The sequence below is a fragment of the Aotus nancymaae genome, unplaced genomic scaffold (assembly GCF_030222135.1).
Source record: "Aotus nancymaae isolate 86718 unplaced genomic scaffold, 86718_ANA_hifiasm-v0.15.2.pri h1tg000062l, whole genome shotgun sequence".
NCBI lineage: Eukaryota > Metazoa > Chordata > Mammalia > Primates > Aotidae > Aotus > Aotus nancymaae.
In genome coordinates, this window is record NW_026988476.1 from 39,000,085 (window position 1) to 39,027,806 (window position 27,722).

Below are 27,722 nucleotides of genomic sequence, written 5' to 3' on the forward strand. Positions count from 1 at the left end.
TTGGTTTCTTCATCCATAAAGTGGAGATGATTATAATACTACTTACCCTCATAGTGATGTTATAAGTTATACAGGATGAGTTAATATTTATAAAGTGCTTAGAGCATGGCTTGACACATTAGCACTATGTAAATACTCATTAAATAAGTTCAATTATGTGTTATCCTCAGATCCTTACCAATCACTTGGACTCTTTGTATAACAGGCTTCTAAATGGTTCCTATTTGAAGCTGCCCAACCTATTCAGTTTCCAATACCAAGTTCAAGCATTCACTGATCCACTGGACCAGTCTCCTTATCTAATATAGGCACAGTTAGATACTCCCTTCTCTATGCTCTCATAGCACTTAGCACATCATCTGTCAGCACATTGTATTACAAATATCTTTCTGTGTTTATCTCCTCTACCAGGATAGAGTTTCCATGGATATCCCCAGTACCAAATTCAGGGCATGTCACATATTTGGAGATAAAACATAAATAAAGCAAAAAAAAATTACATTTGTCTCTCTAAAGAGTCTAAGAATGTACTATTGTGTATTTTGGAGATGTATGGTGAACACATGCAGGAATTTCATATGTTAAGGCTGATCAAAACTCTTTATGAGGTAAAAGTGAGCTGGTTAAATAAAATTTAACTAACGATCAACTAATAGTTTTTTTTTTCATGATTAGTGTCTTCTCTTCTGAGTAGCAGATAAAGACCTTTACACTTACTTTTATGAAATACTTGAACTATGGCTTGCCAGTGCTTATGATTCTTACACTGTGCCTGGTGTATACTTCACTTGATTCTACATGTAGAGTCATATAGAAGTTTCTATCAAATATAATAATTGTAACAATATTAGTTATAAAGAGTTAATTCAAGCCTAAAGATCCTCAGAGGAATGCTCTCACTATTATGAAAGAACAGTGAAAGTATTAAAATCAAACAGAATAGAGAACTCATAATAACTCCACATATTTACAGTCAACTGATTTTTTGACAAAGGTGACAAGAACATACAATGGGGAAAGGACACCTTCTTCAGTAAATGGGAAAATAAAATATCTGTATACAGAAGAATGAAACTCATTCCCTATATCCCACGATTAAAAAAACATCAACTCAAAATGGATTAAAGACTTAAATTTATAGACCTGAAGCCATAAAACTGCTAGAAGAAAACATAAGGGAAACACTCCAGGACATTAGATTTTATGGCTAAGACTGCAAAAGCACAAGCAACAACAACAAGAAAACAGACAAATGGGACTATGTTAAGTTGAAAAGCTCTGCGCAACAAAGAAAACAATGAACAGAGTGAGGAGGCAATCTGTAAAATGAGAGAAAATATTTGCAAACTATCCAACAAGGAACTAATACCCAGAATCTACAAGCTACACAAATAATTCAACAGCAAAAAACAATCCCATTAAAAAGTGGGCAAAGAACATGTACAGACATTTCTTAAAAGAAGATACACAAATGGCCAATAGGTATATGACAAAATACTCAACATCACTAATCATCAGGGCAATCTTAATCAAAACCACAGTGAGTTACCATTTTACTGCAGTTAGAATGGCTGTTATTAAAAATACAAAAAGTAACACATGCTGGTAAGGATACGAAGAAAAGAGAACTCTTCTACGCTTTTGGTGGGGATGCAAATTAGTCCAAGCATTAGGAAAAACAGTATAGCAATTACTCAAAAGGCTAACCATGGAACTGCAATGCGATTCAGCAATCCCATTACTGGGTATTTATCCAAAAGAAAGAAAATCAGTATATCAAAGGCATACCTGCACACCATGTTTATTACATCCCTGTTCACAATTTCAAATATACGGAATCAAACTAAATGTCCACCAACAGATGAATGAAGAAAATGTGAAATATAATATACATAAGAGAATACTCCAGCCATAAAAACAAATGGAATCCTGTTATTTACAGCAACATGAATGGAACTGGAAGTCATTATGTTAAGTATAATGAGCTAGACACAGAAAGACAAATATCATGTGTTCTCACTCAGATGGGAGCTTAAATAGTTGATCTCTCATGGGGGTGGAGAGTAAAACAATAGATACCTAGTCTTGGAAGGGTGCACGTTGGGTGGGGGGGATAAAGAGAGGTAGGTTATTCAGTACAACCATGCAGTCATGTAGAAGGAATAAGTTCTAATGTTTGATCACACAGTAAGGTAACTATAGTTAACAACAATGTATTGTATATTTCAAAATAACTAGAAGAGAGGATTTAAAGTGTTCCTAACACAAAGAAATGATAAATGCCCAAGGTGATGGATATCCTAAATATTCTGACTCGATCATTACACATTCTGTGTGTTTATCAAAATTCACATGTGCCCCATAAAATGTCCAAGTATTATGTACCAGTTTAAAATTTTTAAAAATAAGAGATATAAGGGTGCCAAATATTTTTAAAACTGGATTTGTTATTCCTTGGTTAAAGACATTCTTTCCAAAAACTCAGAATGGCCTGTCCCTCTATCTCCAAGGAAAGAATTAGGATGGGTAATTCGTAAGTAACCTATCAAACCTGACCACCTGCCATGTGATGTTGCTAAGCAAAAAGCCATAACTGTAGCACTAGTGCATATGTATGAAGTGATAATGTATACTTAGAAACATTACATTCATAGAGGACTGTATAAGCTAAATTTTTAATGTTTCATTAAAAAGTCACCTGTCCCTCTGTTGCAACTCTAGCTGTCTGGTATTCAGTAATCACCTGCAACCTCATATTTTCCTTAACCTACCTATCTTTGGACAAACCTTTCTGCCTTCCTTACAAAGTCCCTTAGATAATTAGACTTTTCAGGAAAGACTGTTCTTTATGAAAGATATTCATGAGGAATTGGAAAATTTTTAGTTTTCTTTTACAGGTGAAAACATACAATTTTTAATATGCCTACTTCAAGTTTTTTTCCCCAGAGTTTTGCTCATTCATCCATTCGTTGGCATCTAAATTCACATGTCTTCCAGTCACTGGTTAGGGACCATTCTGAGTAGTTAGGAAATATGTAATCAAAGTATCTCTCTTCCTGCATATTAGTATTATTGAAGCATATCTGTTCTTCAGTCAATTAAGCTATGATTTTTTATTTCTTTGGAATTTATTTCAGCTCCAACATTTACCCATTCTCTGCAATGAATAAACTGTTTCAAAATAGCCAACATACTCTTTCTCCTCTCCAACTCCTCAAAATCAGTACTTCTTTTTATCTGTTGATACTTTCTTAATTGTCTGAGAGTATTGCTAGTTGTACCTAAATGGAACACTTCTTACTTTCGTGTCAACCACAAACTGAAAATAAAGCATAGGATGCTCAGTCTTAACAAATAAATCTCTCAATTTTTATTGTCAATTAATTTATTCAGGTTTTTCTTGAATATTAAAATCCATTGGATAAAAAGGTGACATTTACATCTTTAAGTTATAACTTGGCTATTTGATTCAGTCAAACCTGAATAATTCTATTCAGTATTCATGTTGTAACTGATAAGATAATATCATTTCATTCTCACTTTCCATATCATTGTTTCTCTGATGATTCAATCAAATCCTTTATTCAAACTCATCCTTTGGCTTAAGGTAAAAATAATCATTGCATAGAGAAAGAGTTTTTAATCAATTCAAGACGTAGCTGGAATAAATGCTACTGGCCTGAGTAGCCATTGTTCTTGGCAAATCCCTTTAAGCAATAAACAGTGAACACCACACCCTCTTGAGAAAGTGGGAGAGGGATGGGGATAGTTATTGTTTCATGTCATATTCCTAAGTGCTATTATGGTCCATTTATATGCAGTGGAAACTGACATGTAATATATTTGATGAATACAGAACAGTCAGGAGTTATGAGTTGCTGGATACAAGTATTCCAAGTGCTTAGTTTTATAAGCTTTGCATTCAGTCATGAAACTAATGTTTATTGCTGAATCTATTAAAAAAAAAACAGTATCAATAAGCCAATAGCAGATGAATGTGGAATCTGTTCAAGGATTGAGCTATAGATCCACTTGGTAGAGAAAAAATAGTAAATTATTTGAAGCTTTGAAAATATTCATTGCTTTTCCAATACCACTTACATATAGTAATTTGTCAATTGTATTCTCATTCAATCATTAAATAGGATTTTAATAAGTGATGGCTTTTTAATTATATGTTTTTGATATTCCTAAAACAGAATGTCATATTCTCTATGATGTTAAAATTGATATTAGTGGTTCAATGAGGGTGGAAAATCCAATTCCACAACTCCAAAAGCTTCATGGATTTGAACTATGGAGCCCATACCTTAAGTTAAGAAGAATTTCTTATAGCACTTCATATTAAAGAATTCAGACCTAAATATCTGGGCTGAATGGCTTACCAATTCGTCTCATGGGTAGTCAGTATTTTAATCCACACAGGTTAAGTGAAAAGAGAATGCTGTAATTGATAGGATAAGTAAGCTCTAGATTATACTCACTAAAAAAGTGACCCTTTGGAAACACAGATCATCCCTTGACCTCTATTCAGAAAAGGAAGCAATGAAGTCAAGAAAAGCTCATGGGAGGCACCACATTTGGGGAGGCAATTGAGCATAATGACTAAGAACATAGGCTTTGGATTCAGAGACCCCAAGACAGAAGTTTTGGCTCTACTCCTTTCAAATTTGGGAAAAGTTACTTAACCTCCATTTGCACACTACTATAAAAGTAGTACCTATCTCATGGAGTTACTCTAAGGATTAAATATGGCAATACACATAACGTGCTTGGCACAGAGCCTGAATATCACATTATACACACATGCACACACACACAGAGTCAATCTTCATTCATGAATTCTGTATTTGTAACTTTCCTACTTACTAAAACTTACTTGTAACTACAAAAGCAATATTGGGTGATCTAAGGTAATAATCTAATACATGACACAGTATAAAGAACACTGTTCCAAGAGGCAGAAAACATAGGTCACAATCTCTGTTCTGCTACTAACTTGCTGCATGACCTTGGGCAAATTTTTTAATCCCCATCTGTAAAAATTATGAGTTTGGACAAGCTGACAAGAAGTCCTTCCAGCTCTATGATCTTACAACGCTGAACAGAATCCATCTTCTCTTCTTTCACAGAGGGAGAGCTGATGGAGGCTCAAAAACAGAGTTAAGTCCTGCCAGATCAGGTCTCTGACTGAAAGCAATGTAGGAAACTTCTGCCAGGTTCTGCCATGTGCAGCAAGATGCTAAAGAGTGGAGACATCTTTATTCAAGGGTTGGATAAAGTCCGGAAGAGACCAAGTTTTTTAATCTACATAGCTAATGCGTGCTTATTTGGTGCACGGACCTGCATGAGAAGCCAAATTGTAACGATGATTGCATAGTGTGCATAGAAAGAATTACAGCAATAGAGTAAAGGAATAAAAGGATGTAAAGTTGAATGTCAAGTGTTTATTTGCTAATAGAGTTTGAGACCTCCTTTTTCAGCATGACCAATAATGTTATTCTTGTAATTGTACAAGTCTGATTGCCAATAATTGCTCCCTTTAGACAGTGCTTTGGTATTTGCTGCTAAAATTTGCTTTTGTGACCTTCCTTTTCTATCTTCCTAGGGCAGACCCTCTGATACGCCTTCTGTATGTATTCTTTCTTTGGTTAATACTTTTGTTTTAGCCATATTCCAATCTAAAAAAAACAAGTAAACTGCCTCAAGTACTTATAACAGTGAAGTTTTTATTTGGGGAATTGATTACACAAGTGATTTAGTATATAAAAAGCAAAACAAGGGATGATGACGAAGCAACCCAAAGATTAGTAGTAGTAGAAAACAACTCTCACCAGTAGGCTAGAACTATGCTACCCAGTATGGTACCTACCAGCCATACCTGGCTACCAGCACTTGAATCGTGGCTAGCCTGAACTGACTTGTATTCTTAGCATAAAATGCACACCAGATTTCGAAGACTTGCTATGAAAAGAAGAATGTAAACTGTCTAATTTATGTATCAATTATATTCAATATGACTTTCATATTGAATAAACAGTTAAGCGATATGTTGAATTTATTGGGTTAGATAAAATATAGTAGTAAAATTAATTTCACGTTTTCATTTTGACCTTTTTTTTGAGGCAGAGTCTTGATCTGTTGTATTTTTAGTAGAGACAGGGTTTCTCCATGTTGGTCAGGCTGGTCTTGAACTCCTGACCTCAAGTGATCCGCCCACCTTGGCCTCTCAAAGTGCTGGGATTACAGGCATCAGCCACAGCACTTGGCCTAATTTTGACTTTTTAATGTGACCATAGTAAATTAAAACTGATGTAAATGACTCATGTTATGTTTCTATTAGACAGTGCTGGGCTAGAGAAACAAATATAGGAGGACATTTACTCCAGGTATCCTGTAAAGTTATTGCCCTGAATTATTGCCTGGAGTTCCTGACCCTTAATGTTGAGATTGCTGGATTTTTTCCAGATTCCCTCACTGCCTAGACTGTGTTCTGGGTACCTACAACTTCCCTGGCCATTAATCAGTGAGTTACCCTGTTCTCTGTTACATTTTGACATTTCTCAGTATTTGAATCCATTGTCTTACCTTGTTCTAATTCCTAGTAGTCTATCTGAGATTGTCACCCAGTTCCTTATTCTATGTTATTTATAGTGCTTATGTAATTCATGGTGCCAAACATGGTGTCACCATGAATCACATAAGCACTATAAACAAGAGTATCAGCTACTATCGCAGTCTTGGAAACCACAAGCCTTCTTTCTTGCTGTCTGCCTTACATAATATGCCACCATGTTTGGGACTAATGACAAAGAAAGTTTACCTTGTGATCTATGCAGATACCTAAAAGAAAAATGCAGTCGCTAAGTTAAGGGTAAATTTCTCTGGCCAAAAGCTAATTTTCACAAAGTGTTTACCTGGGAAAAGTTTATTCTTTAAGCCTGATAATCATCAAGTTAACAGAGAAATATGTGTTATCATGAAGAAATATTTCCAGGGTAGCCATGACATGCTAGGCAGTTTTCTAAACAACAGGATGCAAATATGAAAAAGTCAGAAACTTCTGGAGGGTAGATATGAGGAGAAACAAATAATCCAAGGAGTCATGACAACAAGTGGTGCAGATAATGAATGTCCTGGGAATTTTTAGGTGAAAAACTCCCTTGTGCCAGAGAAAGTTTCAAAGAATATGGGAACCTGAGCTAGGATTTGAAGGAAGGCAAGAATTAGATAAACAAAGTAGAAGGAAAAAGTTTTCTAGGAAGGGCAAATTGTATACATAGCAAGAATATACAGACAGGAATAAATTACTCCATATTTGAAGCGGAATATATTACGGTAAGTAAGCTCAAGTCTTTCAAGAACTGTCTTCATCTAAGTGAGACCCAAGAGCAGTTTCAACTTGAGTCAAAAACTCTTGCAGCATTTTTATTAAGATTTAAATATATATCTAGAAAGTGAAGCTTGTTGGGAGGTGGTATGGGACTCTTCCATGGATAATATCTAATTACACTAAAATGTGGCTCCTATTTTTGGACTGTAAGCACCCCAAAGGACAATGCCTGTCCTGTTGACTGTTGAGTCTGAAAGTATGGGTCAGAATAGATACTTAGTAATTCTGTGTTGAATGAATGAATGCCAACAAATGGTGTGATAATGCATGAGTACATGTGATGAGAGACCCAAAGCAAGTATTGATACAATATTTATGTATTCCAGAATAAAGTTTAGGGAATTAGGAGTTAGGTGGTTAGGCAGCATGTTCCAATTATTAGGAGAACTCCCTTCAGGGATTTGGGCAGTGCATCCCCTGGCCCACAGTTATTGGAAAATCAGACATCCCAGTGAAGAACTGAATCAGTCTGACATGTTGTTAGGTGATGATAAAACTTAAAATATAATTGTCACCACCTGTGCCTTTGTAAGAGTTTTGTTTATGATAATACTTATTTAAGGATGCCTCCATTAGGCACGTCTGTATTGGATCAAAAAGAATATGCGATCCATCTCAAGCTGGTAATTCAGAGACCAGATCCTGCAGGTCATTGCTAATTCATTAAATTGTGAGACCTGAAAACATACAAATTATTATCATTGAACCCAGAGAATCATAAGGATCTTTAGAAATCTCAAGGAAACAGCCTTATATGAGGGAAAGTTTTGAGGAGGTCCCATTCCATTCACTTAGACACTGGGGAGTGTTGTTGTATATCAAATGCAGCTGTGTTAATCCAGCATTCTACCATATGGAAGCCATATGGCTGTTCTGAGTGGGTGTTGTCTCTAGAAACAGCCAGAGCTGCATTCACAGCCTAGATTCAACATTTATTACTCTGAGAGCTTTAACAAGTGATGGAGATAAACACAGTACTTGCATCATAAGGTTGTTGCAATAATTCAATAAGATAAATGCAAGCAAAGCTCTTAGCACAGTGCCTGTCACCAAGAAAGTGCTTAGTAAATGTTAGTTCTCTCTTTAAGAACAATGGAAGTGCAGCTGTGCCCCCAAGAGTCTTTACTTTCCCAAAGAGAATCATCTCCAATGACACTCCCCACTCCCCCATTCCCTATCCTGACAAGGCTGGGAATTTATCCAGACCAACTGCATATATGCCCTATTTCTTAAGCCTTACTAAAAAACATAATACATTCAACCCTTTACCCACATTGGGACTAGATTCATTTTTTGATCTTAGAATCATTTTCATGTATGCCATTTCCTGAAATAACTGCCTCTTGCTCTGACTCTAGCACAATCCCTGCCCTGGTTTTGTTTCACTGACCAAGTTTTGCCTTGTGGGCCTTGATTTTCCCAGTGCCTGAATAAATTTGCCCCAACTTTTGACTTCAGTCTTCCTGACAGCTCCCAACGATCTTCACCCTGCTGTAGAGCTGAAACGTATTTCATAGAGACAAAACAAAGTATGTAGCCTTATATTTGAGGAATACGTGATTGATACCAGATTGTTTTCTGAAAGAAGCTTTTGACTAGGGAGGGGAATGACAAGTGAAATGAATAGACCACAAGATGACTATTCTTCAGTTGGAAATGGAAGGTCAGGGAAAGAGGGCTCCCAAAAGGGAGGGATATACAAAACACACTTACTTCTCTTACTTTGTGATCCTGCCTGGGGATTTTTACAGTTAATATTGGCCTGGGTGGCAGTTAGTAGGGCTTAGTAACTTAATTTCTGATTTCTGATTAAGGAGTCACTTAATCAGAAATCTCTTTATCCTTAAAAATGCCATCTTTTTATCTACTTTTAAAAAGAAAAAGAAAAAGCTATTTCTGTGATTCTCAAATCCCTGAAATTGCAGTCTCGGTGCAAATTTTCAAAGTGGTCTTTGCCAGAGTGTTGCTTTTATAACCCTAGTACCAGATATATAGTTTTAGGGAAGCCAGGGATTTGGAGGTGAGCCATGGTAGGCCTGGCACCAGCTCCTGGACTGATGTTTTATGGCATTTACAACTGACCACTGTCTATCAGTACCATTGCCTTAAAAGAAAGGAATAAGAAATATGACTATGTAAAGAGCCATCCTTATCAGGGAATTGACCAAGATAACTGGGATACCTGCTGTATTATGGGAAACCTTGTGGTTAGAGCATTGATATACTTCAACATGGCAAAGACTGGAAGAAACTGATGCTAACAGTGGTGATGTTTTCACTTCTAGTATCTCATGTACAAATAATATATGCCTATACTTTCTATCTTTCCACTGATCTCTCCCAGGATCATTAAGACAATATGGAAGCCATGAGAGCCGATTACACAGCAGCATCAGCCCTGCCCACAGAAAGAAAGCTCTTTTCCACAAACCACAATCTCTTTCCTCAGTGCCTGTGCCCAATCCTTCTTACTTCTACCAGTCTGCTACCTCCTGACTAATATGCTGAGAGATTCTCTCCATACCCAGTACCACAGGATAGGCATTCCCTTCTAACAAAAAAATAGAGTATGTGAAGTAGTTTTAAAATGCATTAGAGGAAAATTAACCGGATTAAGGACACAGAAAGTTGCTACTTTATGTTAATGTGGTCAGAGAAGTTATCGCTGATAAAGCGACAAGTGAGCATATAATTGAATAAAATAAGGGGTGAAACTTGGAAGTATTAGAGAAAAATTATTCTAATCAAGGGAACAGCCAGTGCAAAGGCTCTGAGATGGCAGAGTGCTAGGCATTCAAAGAAAAGGAAAAAAGCCAGTAAGACTAGAGCACAATGAATAAGGAAAAGACTTACAGAAGAGAGGACAAGAGCTATTAAGGGGCCAGGTCATTTAAGGCTCTATATGCTTTTTACTCTGAAAAAAATAGGGAACCTTTCGAGATTTTGAGCAGAAGAAGGACATGATATGACTCAACTTTTAAAAGGATCACTCTGGCTGTTGAGAATGGACTATAGGGAAGTAAAAAAGAGAGAAAAAACCAGAAAGTTATTGCAATAATCAAGGTAAAAGATGATATCTTTTTTTTTTTTTTTTTTTTTTTTGATACAGAGTCTTCCTCTGTTGCCCAAGCTGGAGTGCAGTGGTGTGATCTTGGCTCATTGCAGCCTCCAGCCCCTGGGTTCAAGCAATTCTCCTGTCTCAGCCTCCTGAGTAGCTGGGATACAGGCAACCGCCACCATGCCCAGCTAATTTTTGTATCTTTAGTAGAGTCAAGCCTTCACCATGTTGGCCAGGCTGGTCTCAAACTCCTGACCTCAAATGATCCACCCGCCTTGGCCTCCCAAAGTGTTGGGATTACAGGCGTAAGCCACTGCACCTAGCCTGAGAGATGATATCTCAACTCAATGCAGTGTATGTGGGTAAGAAAATTGGAACGGAAAGAGATGGTGATAATTAGTAGTATTATGGATATATTTTTAAGGTGGAGCCAACAAGATTTCCTGACAGATTGGTGGAGGGGTGTGAGGAAAAGAGAGCAATCAAAGAAAAGTACAAGGGTTTTGGCCCGAGCAGCTGGATAGATGAATTGCCGTTGGTAGAGCTGAAGCTGAAGACAGGAGAATTAGAGTTGAGGGAAAAATTAGGAGTTCTGTTTTAAACATGTTGACTCTAAATTAATATTAAACATCCTTGTGGAGATTTGAATAGACAGGAAGGACTTCAGGTGACAGGTGAATAAATGTTACCAACTCTTCTGATCTTGTTGGCAAAAATTCTACCAGTATGTTAGGGCTATCTCCTAATTATCTCTGGTTATCTTCTATTATCTTTGGCTTTGAACGTCACTGGTATATAGATAGTTTTTAAAGACCGTGAAATCACAGGAAATTGTGGATATATAAAAATGTTCAAAGATTGACCCCTGATGTGGGACAAGGTCTAGAGGTCAAGTATACATGGAGAAGCCACCAAAGGTGACTGAGAGAGAACCGCCAGTAATGTAAGGGAAACACTAAGAGGGAGTGGTACACCAAGGCTGAGTAAAGAAAATACTCAAGAAGGAGGAAGTGGTCAATTTTACTGAAAGCTGCCGTCAGATCAAGAAAGATGAAGACTAAGAAGTGACCAAAGTAAAGTGGAAAGTTGAAAAATAGTATACTTACATTTGAACATTTAATGTATTTTCTCTTTCAGAACATTTGAAAAAGACCCTAATGGAAACATGTGAGATACAAACATTTATCATTTCCCACTGTAACTTTCGTGACCATATTTCCCAAACACCAAAATTGATACAAGTAGTATCAAAATGGAGAAATACATTTGAAAATAGGATTGATCTCTAAAATGCAAGCCATATTTACAGAAGATCAAGAAAAACCCTAAGAAGAGAAATTCGCTCACTTCATTCTGGATCACTTTTCACACCTCTAAGAATCAGTGATTCATTCATCCACTTACTCCTTTATGTTATAAATCATTGATGTGTATAGTTCTCTGTCCCTTTATCCACCTATCTAACCATTCTCTACCTACCTATTCACAAAAGAAATGCTGCTTTTAATAGAAGATACTCCTAACACACTGGTAGAATTTTTGCCAACAAGATCAGAAGAGTTGGTAACATTTTATTCATTAATATCTGCAGTAGCTATAGATTATAACTATTCTTTGCTGCAAGAACAAAACCCACTGTAAGAAACACAGACTAAAACTATCATTGGCAGTTTATGTCTCTTAGTGCAAGGAGATTTTGAATCTTTATGGGAAAGGTCAAGGATGAGCTATTTCCAAATGCAGCAGTCATTACAACACTTCTCAAAAGGATGGTAAATTACAGTGAAGATGATGATTTTTGTTCAGTGGATTTGAAGTTCCTGAAGGATGTTCAGGAGTAAATATCAGATAGGAAGGGACATATAGATGTATGAGTTTGTAGAACAAGAGAGAACTCTATTCTGGATTTATAAAGTTAACAATTTGAGCTATTGTATGGTGTGAAAATGTTGGTATAAATGTAGTCACATAGAGAGATTGTAGAGAATTGAAAGACCTGAATGACTACCTTGTTAAATTTTTCAGGGGGCCTCCCTCTCTTTCAGAACAAAGTTTTATCAAACTTACATCAGTGTTTTTCTGATAAAATGCTATTTCTCATCATATAATCATAAAAATAAATCATGGAAGAAAATACTAAAAGCAATTCATCATCTGTCTTCATGTCTCATCAAGAAACACTCTTGAGAAAGCTTCTACTTTCCACTGTCTCCTGCTCTGCTATTTTAGGATTCCAGTTGTTCCTCTATTTTGTTCAAGGCTGTCGTATTTTCTTGAGGACATTTCTGGATATGGATATTCAGAACAGAATACTCTTCATAAAAACAAGAGAGCATTAAGCCTTCTGAGACGGAATGTGTCTTGATAGTATTTTGTTTGCGGTTTCATTTCTTTTGAACCATAACGTGCTTCATTCTTATGTGTAAGCACTGTGTGAACAGATATGAAATGGCTCTGAAAAAGACACAACTATTTCTCTTCTATGATGTTTATTACTTTCCTCTTGATTCAAATAGTAATGGGACTATTAGGACTTTCTCTGACAATACTATTTCCTTTAAAAGTCAGATTCGATCTACAGACATTTTGAATTTAACAAACTATATCTTGCACTAGCATCTATTTTAAGTTTCTACTTACAGAACCATTTTCCTTGCTTTCATTTACCTTTTTTGTGACTAGGACTGTTGACTTTTTTCTTGTGATATCCATAATCCAGCATCTTGTGAACCAGACACATTTGCATAATGAAACTCACTGACCTAGAAAAAAATGTTAAAAATCCATGACTTAGTCTTGAATTACTAGAAATTTTTAAAATGGTATGGCTATTTTAATACTTTGGAGACTTTAGCATGAGTTTAAACTTGTCAGTTAACAGAATTAGAGATGTACTTTGCCATTAAGTTTCCTCTTAGCACTTCAAGATATTTTCCTCTTTTTTTCCGTGAGAAATTTCACTTGAAACTTCCATTATAATTGAAGTAGAGGTTTGTTTTTGCTTAAGAAAAAATCATGAACAAAGTTCACAACATGAATAATGTACACTGGAGAATATTAAAAAGATGTGTGTGCTTGTATTCATATGCAGAGATAGAAGGTATTCAACAATTAGGGACCCAGATTACCAAACTGAGTACCAGAAGTTGCTTTGGCATGAAGCATTGAGGATTGAGGATGGTGGGAGTTGGGCAGAATAAGGATGTATAGGATAAGGTTGCTTTTTTAAGACAGTCAATTTCATGTGTGGACTTTTTCACACAACTCCCAAACAAACCATATTAAAATTTCAACTTTTTAATTTTTTTTTTTTTTAAATAAAAGTTGGGGTTTCACCATGTTGGTCAGGCTGGTCTTGAACTCCCGACCTCAGGTGATCCGCCCACCTTGGCCTCCAAAGTGCTTGGATTACAGGCGTGAGTCACCACGCCCGGCTATTTTTTTATTTTTAAAGATGAGGTCTCACTATGTTGCCCAGGCTAGAGTTTAACTCCTTGGCTCAAGTGATCCTCCAGCCTCATCAACTGTGTTTAGTATCAAGAAATGTGTGCTACAATCATCCTCATTGCTGTTGGCATAGGGCTGAGCAAGGCATGAGCTGAGGATCAGGGAAGAGTAAGAATGAGGAGACACCTAGATACAATCTGAAAGACAAACTACAGATAACCAAGAGGCCTGTATTTACCAAGCTTGCTCATTTCACAAAAAGCCATCAGTCATTCTTAACTTCAGTATCTACCCATTCTTTAAGAATTTACATTAATGAATGCTCCAAGTATCATGATTCCTCTTTTAAAGTTATAATAGCCATACTAATTTACTTTAAATGAATATATAGAATTTCTGCTTAATAGTGATAGCTGTTTTTTTAATTTGAAATTTTTGGGGTTCCTCCTATGTTTACACACAGTCACACAAACACAAACATATATATATATATATATAGAATTTGGGAAAGGGAGGATATTTGAGTAGTAGTAATTTGATCTACTAATCTTAGCATCAATCTGCATGGGGAATTCTTAATTATATATTTAATGATTCTCTCAACACTCAAAAAAACATATGCCAATATCCTTAAAATGAAAATCTCCTAAGATTGCCTGGGGTTAATGTGTCGCAGATATTTCTTGGTCATAAAAAAGGGGGGAAACTTGCATATTTCAAGCCAATTTAATGCATTTTGACACAGCTATGACAAATAGCAGCCCCAAGTAAATGCATCAAAATGACTTTCTAGTAAATAGCCTTGCAAAATTGACTCCAAGTTTCCTTGTTACAAGTATCAATTTTGGGATAGAAATTACTTTGGACCTATAGAATGTAGAGAATTTTGCTCTTTTTATTATGAGAATGATGGATGGAAAATTGCTTTGGAGGATGTGTGATTCTGCCTTTTGGAAACTTCAGAACCAATCTTTATTTTCTACTGCAACGAATGTCAGATACTCAGAATATTTGAGAAACGGTGAAATCTGGTTGGCTTGCTATTTTGTTTTTCTGATATTTAAGAACTTTTTTTTCTTTACATGTTTGTTTCAACTATCACTTCAGGAGAAAATGTGGGTACAAAGAAAACATTATAGCATATATTAGTCCTTTCTTCTGCCTTGGTTATTTGTTAATTCCACAAATACTTATTGATCATCTGTGTGCTAGTCAAGGTGAATTAAGAGCTATGTTTTTGTCCCCAGAAAAGCTCACTCTTTAGCAGTAAGAGATAGGTATATTAATTCAGTTATGTAATATATTAGTCAGAATGGGCTAAATGCTTTAACAAAGTTATTTTCAGTGTTTTAACACAACAAAGATTTATTATTTGGTTGCATTACCAACCACTGGGGGTACACAGAAAGGATATGGTGGGGTTTCTGCTGCACATAGTCATCCAGGGACCCAGGCTTCTTCCATAGTGGTTCTGCCATCTTTTGGGGCCTCAGAGAGCTCCACCAGATATTCTTTACCTGTTTAGCAGGCAAGGGAGGTTTCATGGACCAGGCCTAGAAAAGCCACCCTTACACGTTCTATTGGTCAAAACTCAGACATGTGATTATATTAAACTTCTGACAGGCTGGAAAATATAGATTAGAATTTTCAGTTTATTTTTTTGTCAATGAAATATAGACTACTAGGCATTTCAAGTTCCTCTGCATTCTAGCTTCATTGTACCTTTCTAACTATATACCTCATTTCTCCCTTCACAAGGCACGTGATCTGGTCAAATAATTATTACTTTTCCCTGAGCTAGTTTTCTACATCCCATGTTTAGTTTGTTTTTATGAAAGGCTCCTCTCTATCAACTTTTTTCCAGATTTTCTTATTTTTAGGGACAGTTTCAAAATTCAACTCTTCTGTGCAACCCCATTATAGGAATGGTACAAATTAACTAACTCATCACTCAGACATGAAGATACAATTTTTAAAAAATTGATTAATACTTCTTTACAAGTTCTGTGCTTCCCAATATAAGAGTAAAAAAAAAGAAAAAACAAACTAAACACAACTTACAACATAAGAGTAAGAAAAAAACTATAGTTCCTATAAGTTTTAAAACGTAGCTCAATACATTAAACATCGTTAAAGCCCTTTGAACTGGATCAAAACATCTTTAGATGTATTATTTAATGTATAATATACAGTCATGTATATAACATTTCAGTCAATGACTAATTGCATATATGATGGTGGTCCTGTAGGATTATAATAAGATGGAAAATTCCTATCGCGAGTGGTGTTGTAGCCATTATAAGTCATTGTGCAATGCATTACTCACATGTTTGTGATGATGTTGGTGTGAATAAACCTACTGCACTGTCAGTCATATAAAAGTCTAGCACATACAGTTTTGTACAGTACATATTTGATAATAAGAAACAACTATGTTACTGGTTTATTATTTACTGTACTATAAATATCATTATTTTAGAGTATATGTCTTCTCTTTAAAAAAGAAAAAAAGTTAACTGTAAACTGTCTCAGATTGGTCCTTCAGGAAGTATTCCAGAAGAAGGCATTGTTATCCTAGGAGAGGACAGCTTCATGCATTGCCCCCGAAGACCTTCCAATAAGACAAGATGTGGAGGAGGAAAATAGTGATATTGATAATCCTGACCCTGTGTAGGCCTAGGCTAATGTGTGTTTTGGTCTTCATTTTTAACAAAAAAGAAGTGTATAAAGTAAAAAACTTAAAAATAGAAAAAGGCTACAGAATACGGATATAAAGATAGAAAATATTTTAGTACAGCTGTACAACATGTTTGTGTTTAAAGTCATGTCATTACAAGAGTCAAAAAGTTTTTTAAGAAAAGCTTATAAAGCGAAAAAGTTAGTTAACTAAAGTTAATTTATTATTGAAGAAACATATTTTTAATAAATTTAATGTAGCCTAAGTGTACATGTATATAAACACTACAGTAGTGTACAGGCCTTTACATTCACTCACCACTCACTCACTGACTCACCCAGAACAACTTCCAGTTCTGCAAGCTCCATTCATGTTAAGTGCCCTAGAGAGGTATAGCACTTTTTATTCTTTATGCTGTATTTTTACTGTGCCTTTTCTATGCTTAGATACACAAATACTTATAATCACCTACCGTATATAGTACAGTAACCTGCTGTACACACTTGTAGCCTAGGAGCAATAGGCTATGCCATATAGCTTGGGCGTGTAGTAAATTATACCATCTAGGTTTGTGTAAGTGTGCTCTATGATGTTCACACAACAACAAAATTGTGTAATGATGCATTTCTCAGAATGTATCCCCATTGTGAAGTGACACATGATTGTACATCTGTATCTACATTTTTATCTATCTTATCTATCTGTCTGAAAGGTATAAATAGAACAAACAGCTATGAACCTAATACTCAGCTTAAGCAATAAAACATTATTAATGCAGCTGAATCCTCTTATACCTCCCAGTCACATCTCCCTTTATATTGAGCATTTTATATGTAACCTTTCAGATTCTCTCTCCCTCATCTGACTCCTAGACCCTTGGCTGTTCCATGTGAGCTGCCAGTGCCACTGCAGTACACTCAGGGCAGAGGTTCCACTGCCTGAGGTCTAGCAGGCAAACACTAGAAATCTCTGGATCCTCTTACCGCTTCCAGATCTGAATGAAGCATCATGCCACAGAGCACTGGAGATGCCTTCCACGGCAGCTGCTGCAAAGGCCAGGTGAGAGAACCTGGAAGCATGGTAGAATTAGCTTCCTGAGAGTAAATTACGACCGATGAGAGCAAGAAGACTGAAAGAACCCAAAATATTCATTTCATCTCCCTTCCTTTCTGTAATGGACTCTTCTGAAGATGGTTCTCTGTGCTGCCTGTGTAGTTAATACATTGCCTTCCTTTTCTTTCTCTTCCTTTCCTGTCTCAGTTTGCCTTTCCTTCACCCTTGCTGCCTTGAGATTACGTCTCTCAGTACTTACTCCTGTATGATGCCTTGTTTTTGGGCCTGACCTAAGATGCCCTCCACCATCCAGAGGTGATAATTATCATAAATTTTAGGTATAATATTGCATTTAATTTTTTATACTTTTATATGTCTATGCATTAATTTATAACAACATATAATATTCTTACATGCTCTCAAAATTCATATACATTTAAAACATAAAGATACTCTATGTGTCTTTATCAAACTTGCATTTAAAATCTGATGTTATTTTTGTGAAAATTACTCATATTCAAAGATACCATTCTAGTCCATTTTCACTGCTATACTGTATTTCATAATTTGTCTATTTTCTTCTTGATGTACTTTTGGATTGCTTCCAATCTGCTGTTCCTATAAATAATGCTATAAAGAATACTCTTACACATGTTTTCTTGTGCAAATGTGACAGAATTTCTCTAGGTTTATACCTAGCTATGGAATTGCTAGGCCAGAGGGCACATGCATATTCAACTTGTAGGTATTGCTACATTTCTGTGCAGTCTGTATAATCCCCACATGCAATACATGAAAGTTCTCATTGTATCCTTGCTAACATTTTATACTGTCAGGTTTAAACATTTATCATTCTGATAGTTGTGATATAATGTGTCACCTTTGTTTAATCTGCCATTGTTGAAGCTGAATATCTTTGAGTTTACTGGCTATTTGGATTTCCTCTTTCTAAATCCATTTTCAATTGGATTGTTTCCTTATTGATCTGCAGGAGTTTTCTGTGTTCCACTTACCTATCTAGTCCCAGTTTGTGGCTTGTAGTTTCTGTCTGTTTCATAAACAGATGTGTCTTTTCATTCAGAAAATTTCTAAATCAGTCAGGTTTTATTGTAAGCAATTGAATATATTTAATGAATTTTACTATTTTATTGTTTAAGAAATTCTAACAATGCAAAGATAGTGTCCTATATTAATTATTTTCTACATGTTCTACAGATTTTCTTTTCACATTTAGGCATTTAATTCACCTGAAATTGTTTTTTGTGGAGGGTATGAAAGGAATTTTATTTGATTCTTTTCATATAGATAAATCATTGCCCTAGTACCATTTATTGAATAGTCTGTTTTTTCTTTGCTGATCTGTATACTGTCTTTGCTTTAATACACACACACACACACACACACACACACACACACACACAAATCTAAGTCTGTTTCTGGTTTTCCTATTGCAATTCATTGGACTACCTATTTTTCCCTGTATTAACGAAAACTGTCTGTATTGTAAGTCTGGTATCTCGTAGGTAGAAATGTCTTACTTTGTTCTCTTTTTGCTTAATAATCCTGGAAATTATTGGCCTTTTGTTTTTCCATCAAAATTTTAAATCAACTTATAAAAGTTCCATGAAAAAAACTTTTTCCATGAAATGTTTTTATTTGAATTGCATTTGTTTATAATTTTATTAGAATTAAATTTCTATTTGATTCACCCCAGACGTTATTACAAAGATTACAAAGTAGTCGCTCAGTGAACATTCATTAACTAAATGAAAGAAAGACAGCAATTCTAAGTTTCAGGACAATGTGCCCACCATAAGCTGTAACTATCCTAGAATTGCAAACTAATTTTTAAATTAAGCAAAATAAAATTTAAAATTTAACTGTTGCAAATCTTTCATCATGTAATGAAATCAGAAGATTTTATTTTTTTCTAAGTTTATTGAACTTAATCATTCATAAATTTAGATATAACATGTAAAGTTGCTAGCACATCTGTTATTATTGTTAGACATGGTAACAATTTATGGCATGGTTGACTACATTCTGATTCCCTTTTGATGTACCATTGTTTTACTTTAATAGCCAAGATCATTAAATGCCTATGGATAACTTTTTAATAGCCTAGGGAAACAAAAAATAACTTTTTATTGCTTAAAAAAAACTACACACTTTTAAAAAAATGTATTATTTACTACCTTTTTAATCGATTAATTTGAAATGCTAGTAGCCTCTAATCGAACTATAGCTACTAGTCCTGTATGGCTGTTTGCTTGCTGAAGTTTAACAGTAGCGGACATAAATCTAAAGGTTACTCTTATGAAACATAAGATAGTATTTTAAATACCTAAAAATTTAATACAGATTTCTGCTTATTTGCTTTGTCTAAGAGGTAAATGGACTATCAGTGTGAGCTAATGTGACACAAAGGATTTTCTAAGGCAAGGAAGCAAATATTGACTAGTATCTTTACCTATATAAGCATATCCTAATTGGATAACATAATCCAGAGTTGGAAGTTGCCTTGGTAAGATTTATTACTATTTCCTTCCTCTATCCCTATTTCACTTCCCAATAATGTCTCTGTTACTCATTATGAATAATGAAGTTCATGTCTGAAAGGTAGTTTTCAAATCCACATGGGCATACTTTACAGACTGAGATGGAGAAATTGACATGGTCTATTAAATTGATGGGGTCATAAATATTCCACTCTTTCCCTGAACCTGTAGACAGGAGTGAAAGATAAACAGATTCAGATAGTTCAATGTGATATAGTCACCTTACAAGTGATGAGACAGATGTGAGTTGACCCCAAGCTCTTGCCAGGAGATGGTAAATCTAGTGAGGGGAAAAAAAAACCCAAAAAACCCTAACTTCAGCTTCTTACCTTATTTTACTTTCATTGACTGAAATTGCCCCAGATCTTGTGCCCAAAGGACATGTAGAGCTCCCAGATTCTGAAGTAAGCAGTTTGGGGTTATAGTAAACTGGCAGAACATGTCTCTGAAGTGAATATCATTTATGAAACTGTCTTGAACACTGGAAGCAAATATAATTAACAATTTGAGTTCTCGCTTGCCAGACTTCAGCTTAGAAATAACAGAAAATTACCAAATCTAGGAAGCAAAGCTCATTCTTGGTGTCTTCATAGCCCAGAAATTAGTTGCACACCCTTCTGTTCCACCAGGGTGAAGGGAAGAGTGTGAACCCTGAAGTCAGGCAGGTTTGGGTCGGATACCAGTTCTCCGTTACTTACTAGCCATGTCCTCAGACTAGTAAGTAACAAGCCATGACAAGTCCACATAACCTCATTTCCTCTCTCTGTAGTATAGGTATAACAATACTTAGTAATCAAGTTGGTATGAGGATAAAATAAATAAAGTAGCTCCAGCTAAAAAAGGTCCCCATTCCCCAAATTTGTCACTATTGACTCTCAAATTGCCTAAAATTCCTACCCGGCTCATGAATATAGGATAAGGAAGAGTTGATACATTAAAAATGAAAATGTATGAGCGTGGTAGTTGTTGGGGTACATGACATTTTTAAATTAGCAACTTTGTCCTCATTTTCTTTTGCAAAATCACTAGTCAGTTGCTATGCAGGGAATTTGTAGACTAGGACACAGTATTAAAAAGTTTGGAATGTAAAAATACATTTAGAAGTAGAATATGAGGGAGCATTGAAGAGGACAGGCCTGGGATAGCAGAGAAAAGTCACACTGAGATAGTATTTTGGTAATTAAATGTGAGAGTCCTTAGGATTAGAAGAAAAGGGCAGTAAAACAAAGTAGGTGTGAGGGTGGGAGTAGGGGAGTAACTGTGCACAGAAATGCTGGCACCAGGCCACCCTGCCAACTTGGCCAAACTTGGAGTTATCCTTCCTTCCCCTCTCTCACCCACCTATAGCTAAGTCATTGGCAAATTCTACTTCCAAACTTTATCCGGGATCCAATAAATTCTAGTCATTTCCACAGGTACTCTAGTCTTATTCTCATGTCTTATGATCACATTGGCCCCCTCCTCATACTCTGCTTACCCTTCCCTCCTACTCTCTGTTCTCTGCGGAATAGCCAGAGTCAGCTTTTTATTTTTTCTGGCTTATTGAGATATAATTGATACAAGTTGTATATGCATATGGTATACAATGTGATGTTTTGGTATACAAATATATTATGAAATCATTACTACTATCAAGCTAATTAACATATCAATTGGCTCACATAAGTTACTTGTTTTGTAATGAGACTATTTAGGATTTACTGTCTAACCAAATGTCAAGTAATACAATACAGTATTATAACTATAGTTACCATGTGTACACCAAAAATATAGAACTTATTCATGTTGCACAAATGAAATTTTTACCATTTGACCAACATCTTTTCATTTCTCCTCCCCACTTCCCCCACCCACCACCAGCCGTTGGCAACCACCATTCTCCATGCTTCCATGAATTTGACTCTTTTAGATTCCACATATCGGTGAGATCATGTAATTTTTGTCTTTCTGTTCCTGGCTTATTTTAAAGTGTCTTTGTCTGGCTTTGATATCAAGGTAATGCTGGACTCATAAAATGAGTTTGGAAGCATTGCCTCCTCTTCAAATTTTTAGAGTAGTTTGAGAAAAACAGACAATAATTCTTCTTTAAATGTTTGGTAGCATTCAAGAGAGAAGCTGTCAGATCCTGGGCTTTTCTTTATTGGAAGGTTTTTAATTACTGATTCAATCTCCTTACTCATTATTAGTCTGCTCTGATTTTCTATTTCTTCATGATTCAGTCTTGGTAGGTTGTATGTTTCTAGGAATTTGTTTCTTCTAAATTATCTAATATGTTGGCATGTTTATAGTAGTCTCTTATGATCACTGTATTTCTGTGGTATCAGTCATACTGTCTTCTCTGTCATTCATAATTTTATTTTCTTGGGGCTTTTCTCTCTTTTTTTCTAGTTGATCTACCTAAGATTTATTGATTTTGTTGATCTTTTTCAAAAAACAATTTTTAGTTTCATTGATTTTTTTTCTAGGCTCTCTTTCACTTAATTCTGCTCTAATCTTTACTATTTTCTTTCTTCTGATAAGTTGTTCTTTTTCTAGTTCCTTGAGAGATAAAGTTAGGTTGTTTATTTGAGGTCTTTCTTTTTTATTAATGTAGGCATTTATCACTAAAAACTTCCTTCTTAAATTTGTTTTTGCCACACCCATAATTTTAGTATGTTTTGTTTCCTTTTTCATTTTTCTCAAGATGTTTTTCTTTTTCTTTTGATTTCAGGAGCATTTTGGTTAATTTTCACATGTTTTTGAACTTTCCAGTTTTACTCTTGTTATTAACTTCTAGTTTCATACTATTGTAGTTGGAAGAGATACTTGATGTGATCTCAATCTTCTCATATTTGTTAACAGTTGCTTGGTGACCTAACATATGATCTATCCTAGAAAATGTTACATGTGCACTTGAGAAGAATGTGTATTCTTTTGCTGTTGGATGAAATGTTCTATATATGTCTGTTAGATTCATTTGACCTATAGTATTGTTCATGACTGCTGTTTCTTTATTAACTTTCTGTCTGAATGATCTATCCTTTGTGAAGCAGGGTATTGATGTACCCCACCACAATTGTATTGCTGTCTATGTCTCCATTTAGCTCTGTTAATATTTGCTTCATATATTCAGATGCCATAATGTTTGGTGCATATGTACCTACAATTATTATATCCTCTTGATGAACTGACACTTTAAAATTGAATAATAACTTTCTTTTTGTTTTATGACAGTGTTTTCCTTAAAGATTATCTTATCTGATATAAATATAGCCACCCCTGCTATCTTTTAAATATCATTTGCATGGAATGTCTTTTTCCATATCTTCACCTTCACACTATGTATGTCCTTAATGCTAAAGTGAGTCTCTTACAGAAAGTATATAGTTAGATATTGGTTTTATAACCTATTCAGCCACTATATCTTTTGATCAGAGAATTTAATCCATTTACATTTAAACTAATGACTGATATGCAAGTATTTACTAGTGTAATTTTAAAAATGGTTTTCTGACTCTTTTGTAGTTCTTTCTTTAACTTTTATTTTAGGTTTCGGAGTACATGTGAAGGTCAGTTACATAGGCAAGCTCATGTCACAAGAGTTTGTTGTATATATTATTTCATCACTCAGGTATTAAGCATAGTACCCAATAGTTATCTTTTCTGCTCCTCTCCCTCCTCCCACCCTCAACCCTCAATTAGACCCTAGTTTCTGTTGTTTTCTTCTTTGTGTTCATAAATTCTTATCATTTAGCTCTCATTTATAAGTGAGAACATGTGGTATTTGGTTTTCTCTTCCTGTGTTAGTTTGCTCAGGATAATAGCCTCTAACTCCATCCATGTTCCCACAAAAGACATAATCTTGTTCTTTTTGATGACTGCATCAAAAAGATCCATGGATGTCTCTGTACCAGAATTTCTTTATTCAATTTGTCATTGATAGGCATTTAGGTTGACTCCATGTCTTTGCTATTATTAATAATGCTACTGTGAACATTCACATACATGTGTCTTTATGATAGAATGGTTTATATTCCTCTGGGTATAAACCCAGTAACAGTATTGCTGGGTTGAATGGTAGTTCTGCTTTTAGCTCATTGAGGAATCATCATACTGCTTTCCACAATGGTAGAACTAATTTACACTCCCACCACCATTGTATAAGAGTTCTTTTTTCTCCGCAACTCACCAGCAACTGTTATTTTTGACTTTTTAAAATAGCCATTCTGACTGGTATGAGATGACATCTCATTGTAGTTTTGATTTGCATTGCTGTAATAATCAGTGATATTGAGCTTTTTATATATGCTTTTTGGCCACATGTATGTCTTCTTTTGAAAAGTGTTCATTTCCTCTGCCAACTTTAATGGGGTTTTTTTCTCATACAAATTTGTTTAAGTTCCTGGATGCTGGATTTTAGACCTTATAGACCTGTATATTAGATGCACAGTTTGCAAATATTTTCTTCATTCTGTAAATTGTCAGTTTATTCTGTTCAAAGTTTATTTTGCTGTGCAGAAGTTCTTAAATTAATTAGATCCCACTTGTCAATTTTTGCTTTTGTTGTAATTGCTTTTGGTGTCTTTGTCATGAAATCTTTGCCTGTTCCTATGTCCAGGATGATATTCTGAGATTCTCTTCCAGGGTTTTTATAGTTTTGGGATTTACATTTAAGTCTTTAATTCATCTTGCATTGTTTTTTCTATATAGTGTAAGGAAGGGGTCCAGCTTCTTCTGCATATGGCCAGCCAGTTATCTCAGCATCATTTATTAAATAGTGAGTCTTTTCCCATTGCTTTTTTTTGTCAGCTTTGTCAAAGATCAGGTGGTCACAGGCATGCAGCCTTATTTCTGGGCTGTCTATTCTGTTCCATTAATCTATGTGCCTGTTTTTGTACCAGTACCATGCTGTTTTGGTGACTGCAGCCCTGTAGTATAGTTTGAAGTCAGGTAATGTGATGCTTCCAGCTTTGTTGTTTTTGCTTAGGATTACCTTGGCTATTTGGGCTCTTTCTTCATTCTTCTCTTGCTCTCCTCTTTTGTGATTTGATTTTTATTTATTTATTTATTTTTTTGCAGTGGTATGCTTTGACTTCTTTATCATTTCCTTTTGAGTGTATGCTACAGGTTTTTTTTGTTTGTGGTTATAATGAGGCTTACATAAAATATCTTATAGTTATAACAGGCTATTTTAGGCTGTAAGCAACTTAACATACAAAAACTCTGTATTTTAAGTTCTACTTCCCTTACATATTACTGATATTACAATTTACATCTTTCTATATTGTGTATGTCTTGACACATTACTGTAGCTATAGTTATTTTTAATAATTTTGACTTTTAACTTTATGCTAGAGTTAAAACTGATTTTCACACAATTGTTACAGTACTAGAGTATTGTAAATTTGACTATCTCTTACTTTTCCAGTGGGTTTTATACTGTTACATGTTGTTAGCATTTTTTCATTGCAACTTGAAGGATTTACTAAGCATTTCTTGTAAGGCAGATCTAGTGGTGATAACTCCCTCAACGTTTGTTTGTCTGGGACAGTCTCTATCTCTACTTCATTTCTGAAGTAAAGTTTTGCTGGGCATAGTTTTGTTGGTTGCCAGGATATTTTCTTTCAGCACTTGATTATCCTACTATCACCTGGCATGCAAGGTTTCTTCCAAGATATCTACCTGTAGTTTTGTAGTGGTTCTGTTGTAAGTGATGATTTGCTTTTCTCTTACTGCTTTCAAAATTCTTTGTTTTTTAAGAACTTTATACCAGTGCATCTCAATCAAGATCTCATTATGTTAAATCTATTGGGATTCATTGAGCTTCTTGGATACACAGATGTTCTTGGATACTAGATTTAAGAATGCTTCTGTTATTGTTTCTTTACATACACTTCCTGCTTCTTTATCTTTCTCTTCTCCTTTTGGTCCTGCAGAAAAAGGCATATATTAATTTGTTTGATGGTGTCCAAATTTCCATAGGCTTTCTTCACTTTTCTTTTTATTCTTCTGCCTGGACAATTTTTAAAAACACATCTTTGTGTTCCTTAATTATTCTGCCTGATTACATCTGCTGCTGAAGGTATCTATGGAATTTTTCAGTACAGTCATCGTGTTCTTCAGATCCAAAGTTCTATTTGGTTTTTGTTTTGTTTTTTTTTCCTTATTGAACTTGTTATTGTGTTTATGTATTGTTTTTCTGATATCGTTTAGTTGTCTGTGTTCTCTTGTAGCTTACTAAACTTTAAGATAACTATTTAGAAGTCTTTGTCAGGCATTTATGGGTCTCCATTTCTAAGGGTCAGTTATTGGTACTTTATTTTGTTCCTTTGGTGGTGTAATGTTTCCCTGATTATTTGTGATCCTTGTGGATTTGCAGTAGTGTCTGTGCATTTGAACAAGTGGGCAACTCTTCCAGTCTTTATAGACTGGCATCTCTAGGGAAAGGCCTTCACCAGTCAGCTTGTCCAGAAACTCTGAGCAGAGTATCTGGCAGGGTCTACAGGCAGGCTTTCTGTGGAAGTCTCCAGGTCAACTGACATAGTGCCTGGGTCAGTGGGTAGGTGATCCCAATGCCTAGGTCAACAAGGACTGGCCCGGTACCTGGATCCATAAAGCTTGGGAACATGGGAGCCAGCCTAGAAGCTGTCTGTGGGGTTAGCCTGGTAATGGAAAAGGCCTAAAGCCTAGTCCACAGGTAACAGCCTGGATCCCCAAACCATGAAGGCTGGCTTAGGGCCTGGGGCTTTAGGGGGTATACTGTCTCTGGAGGAAACCCAGAGCCTGAGTTCACTGGGGCAAGACTGATGCTGGTGTGTGTGTGTGTGTGTGTGTGTGTGTGTGTGTGTGATGGGACAGTAGTGCCTGGGTCAGTGGCACTAGGTGCAGTGGGCCAACCTGGTACTAGATGGAGCTGAAACCTGTGGCCATAAGGGCTGTTCTGGTGCTGGGGTAGGCCTAGAAGCTGAGTCTTCAGGGCCTGGTCTAGAGCTTAGGGCTGCAGGAGCCAGACTGAAGCTGGGATGGACCTGGAACCTGAGGCCATGATGCCTGGCGTGGCACTGTAGTGGGCCTGGAAGCTGGGTCCATGGAGGCTAGCCTTGGTCAGAGTGAGCCTTTTAACACACAATGTTAAATTATATGACCCTTGCTTAGAATTCTCTAATGAATTCCCATCTCTCCCCTTCTCTGTCTCTGTCTCTGTCACATGCACATGCATACGCGTGCGTGCACACACACACACACACACACACACACACACAAATAATAATCCCAAGTCCTTCCCTCAATCTGCTTATCTGGCCCACAGGATCTAGCCCTTTGACCTTTCCTTTGTTCACTGTGTCCAGCTGCACTTATCTTCCTCCTATAATTTGAACATTCTTCACCCTTGGGATGTTTGTACAGTTTCTTATTTTTCTCTGGAATTTTCTACTTCCAGAAATCTGTAATTCATCCCCTTACTTTATCAGCTTTGAATGCAGATATCACCTTCTCATGGAGGTCTTTCTGAACTTCGCTGTCTAAAATAGGACCATGCACTTCATCATCCTTCAT

At 35.8% G+C, this 27,722-nt stretch overlaps 1 protein-coding gene across 1 annotated transcript in view; it reads right to left on the reverse strand.

The window, feature by feature from the left end:
* Window positions 1-19,009: 19,009 nt before the first annotated feature.
* Window positions 19,010-27,722, reverse strand: part of ATP8B4 (ATPase phospholipid transporting 8B4 (putative)) — a 397,582-nt gene continuing 388,869 nt past the window's right edge. The window contains exon 31 of the transcript XR_001105656.2: window positions 19,010-26,095. The gene's annotated coding sequence lies outside the window, so the exon portion shown is untranslated. The remainder of the gene's footprint in view (window positions 26,096-27,722) is intronic.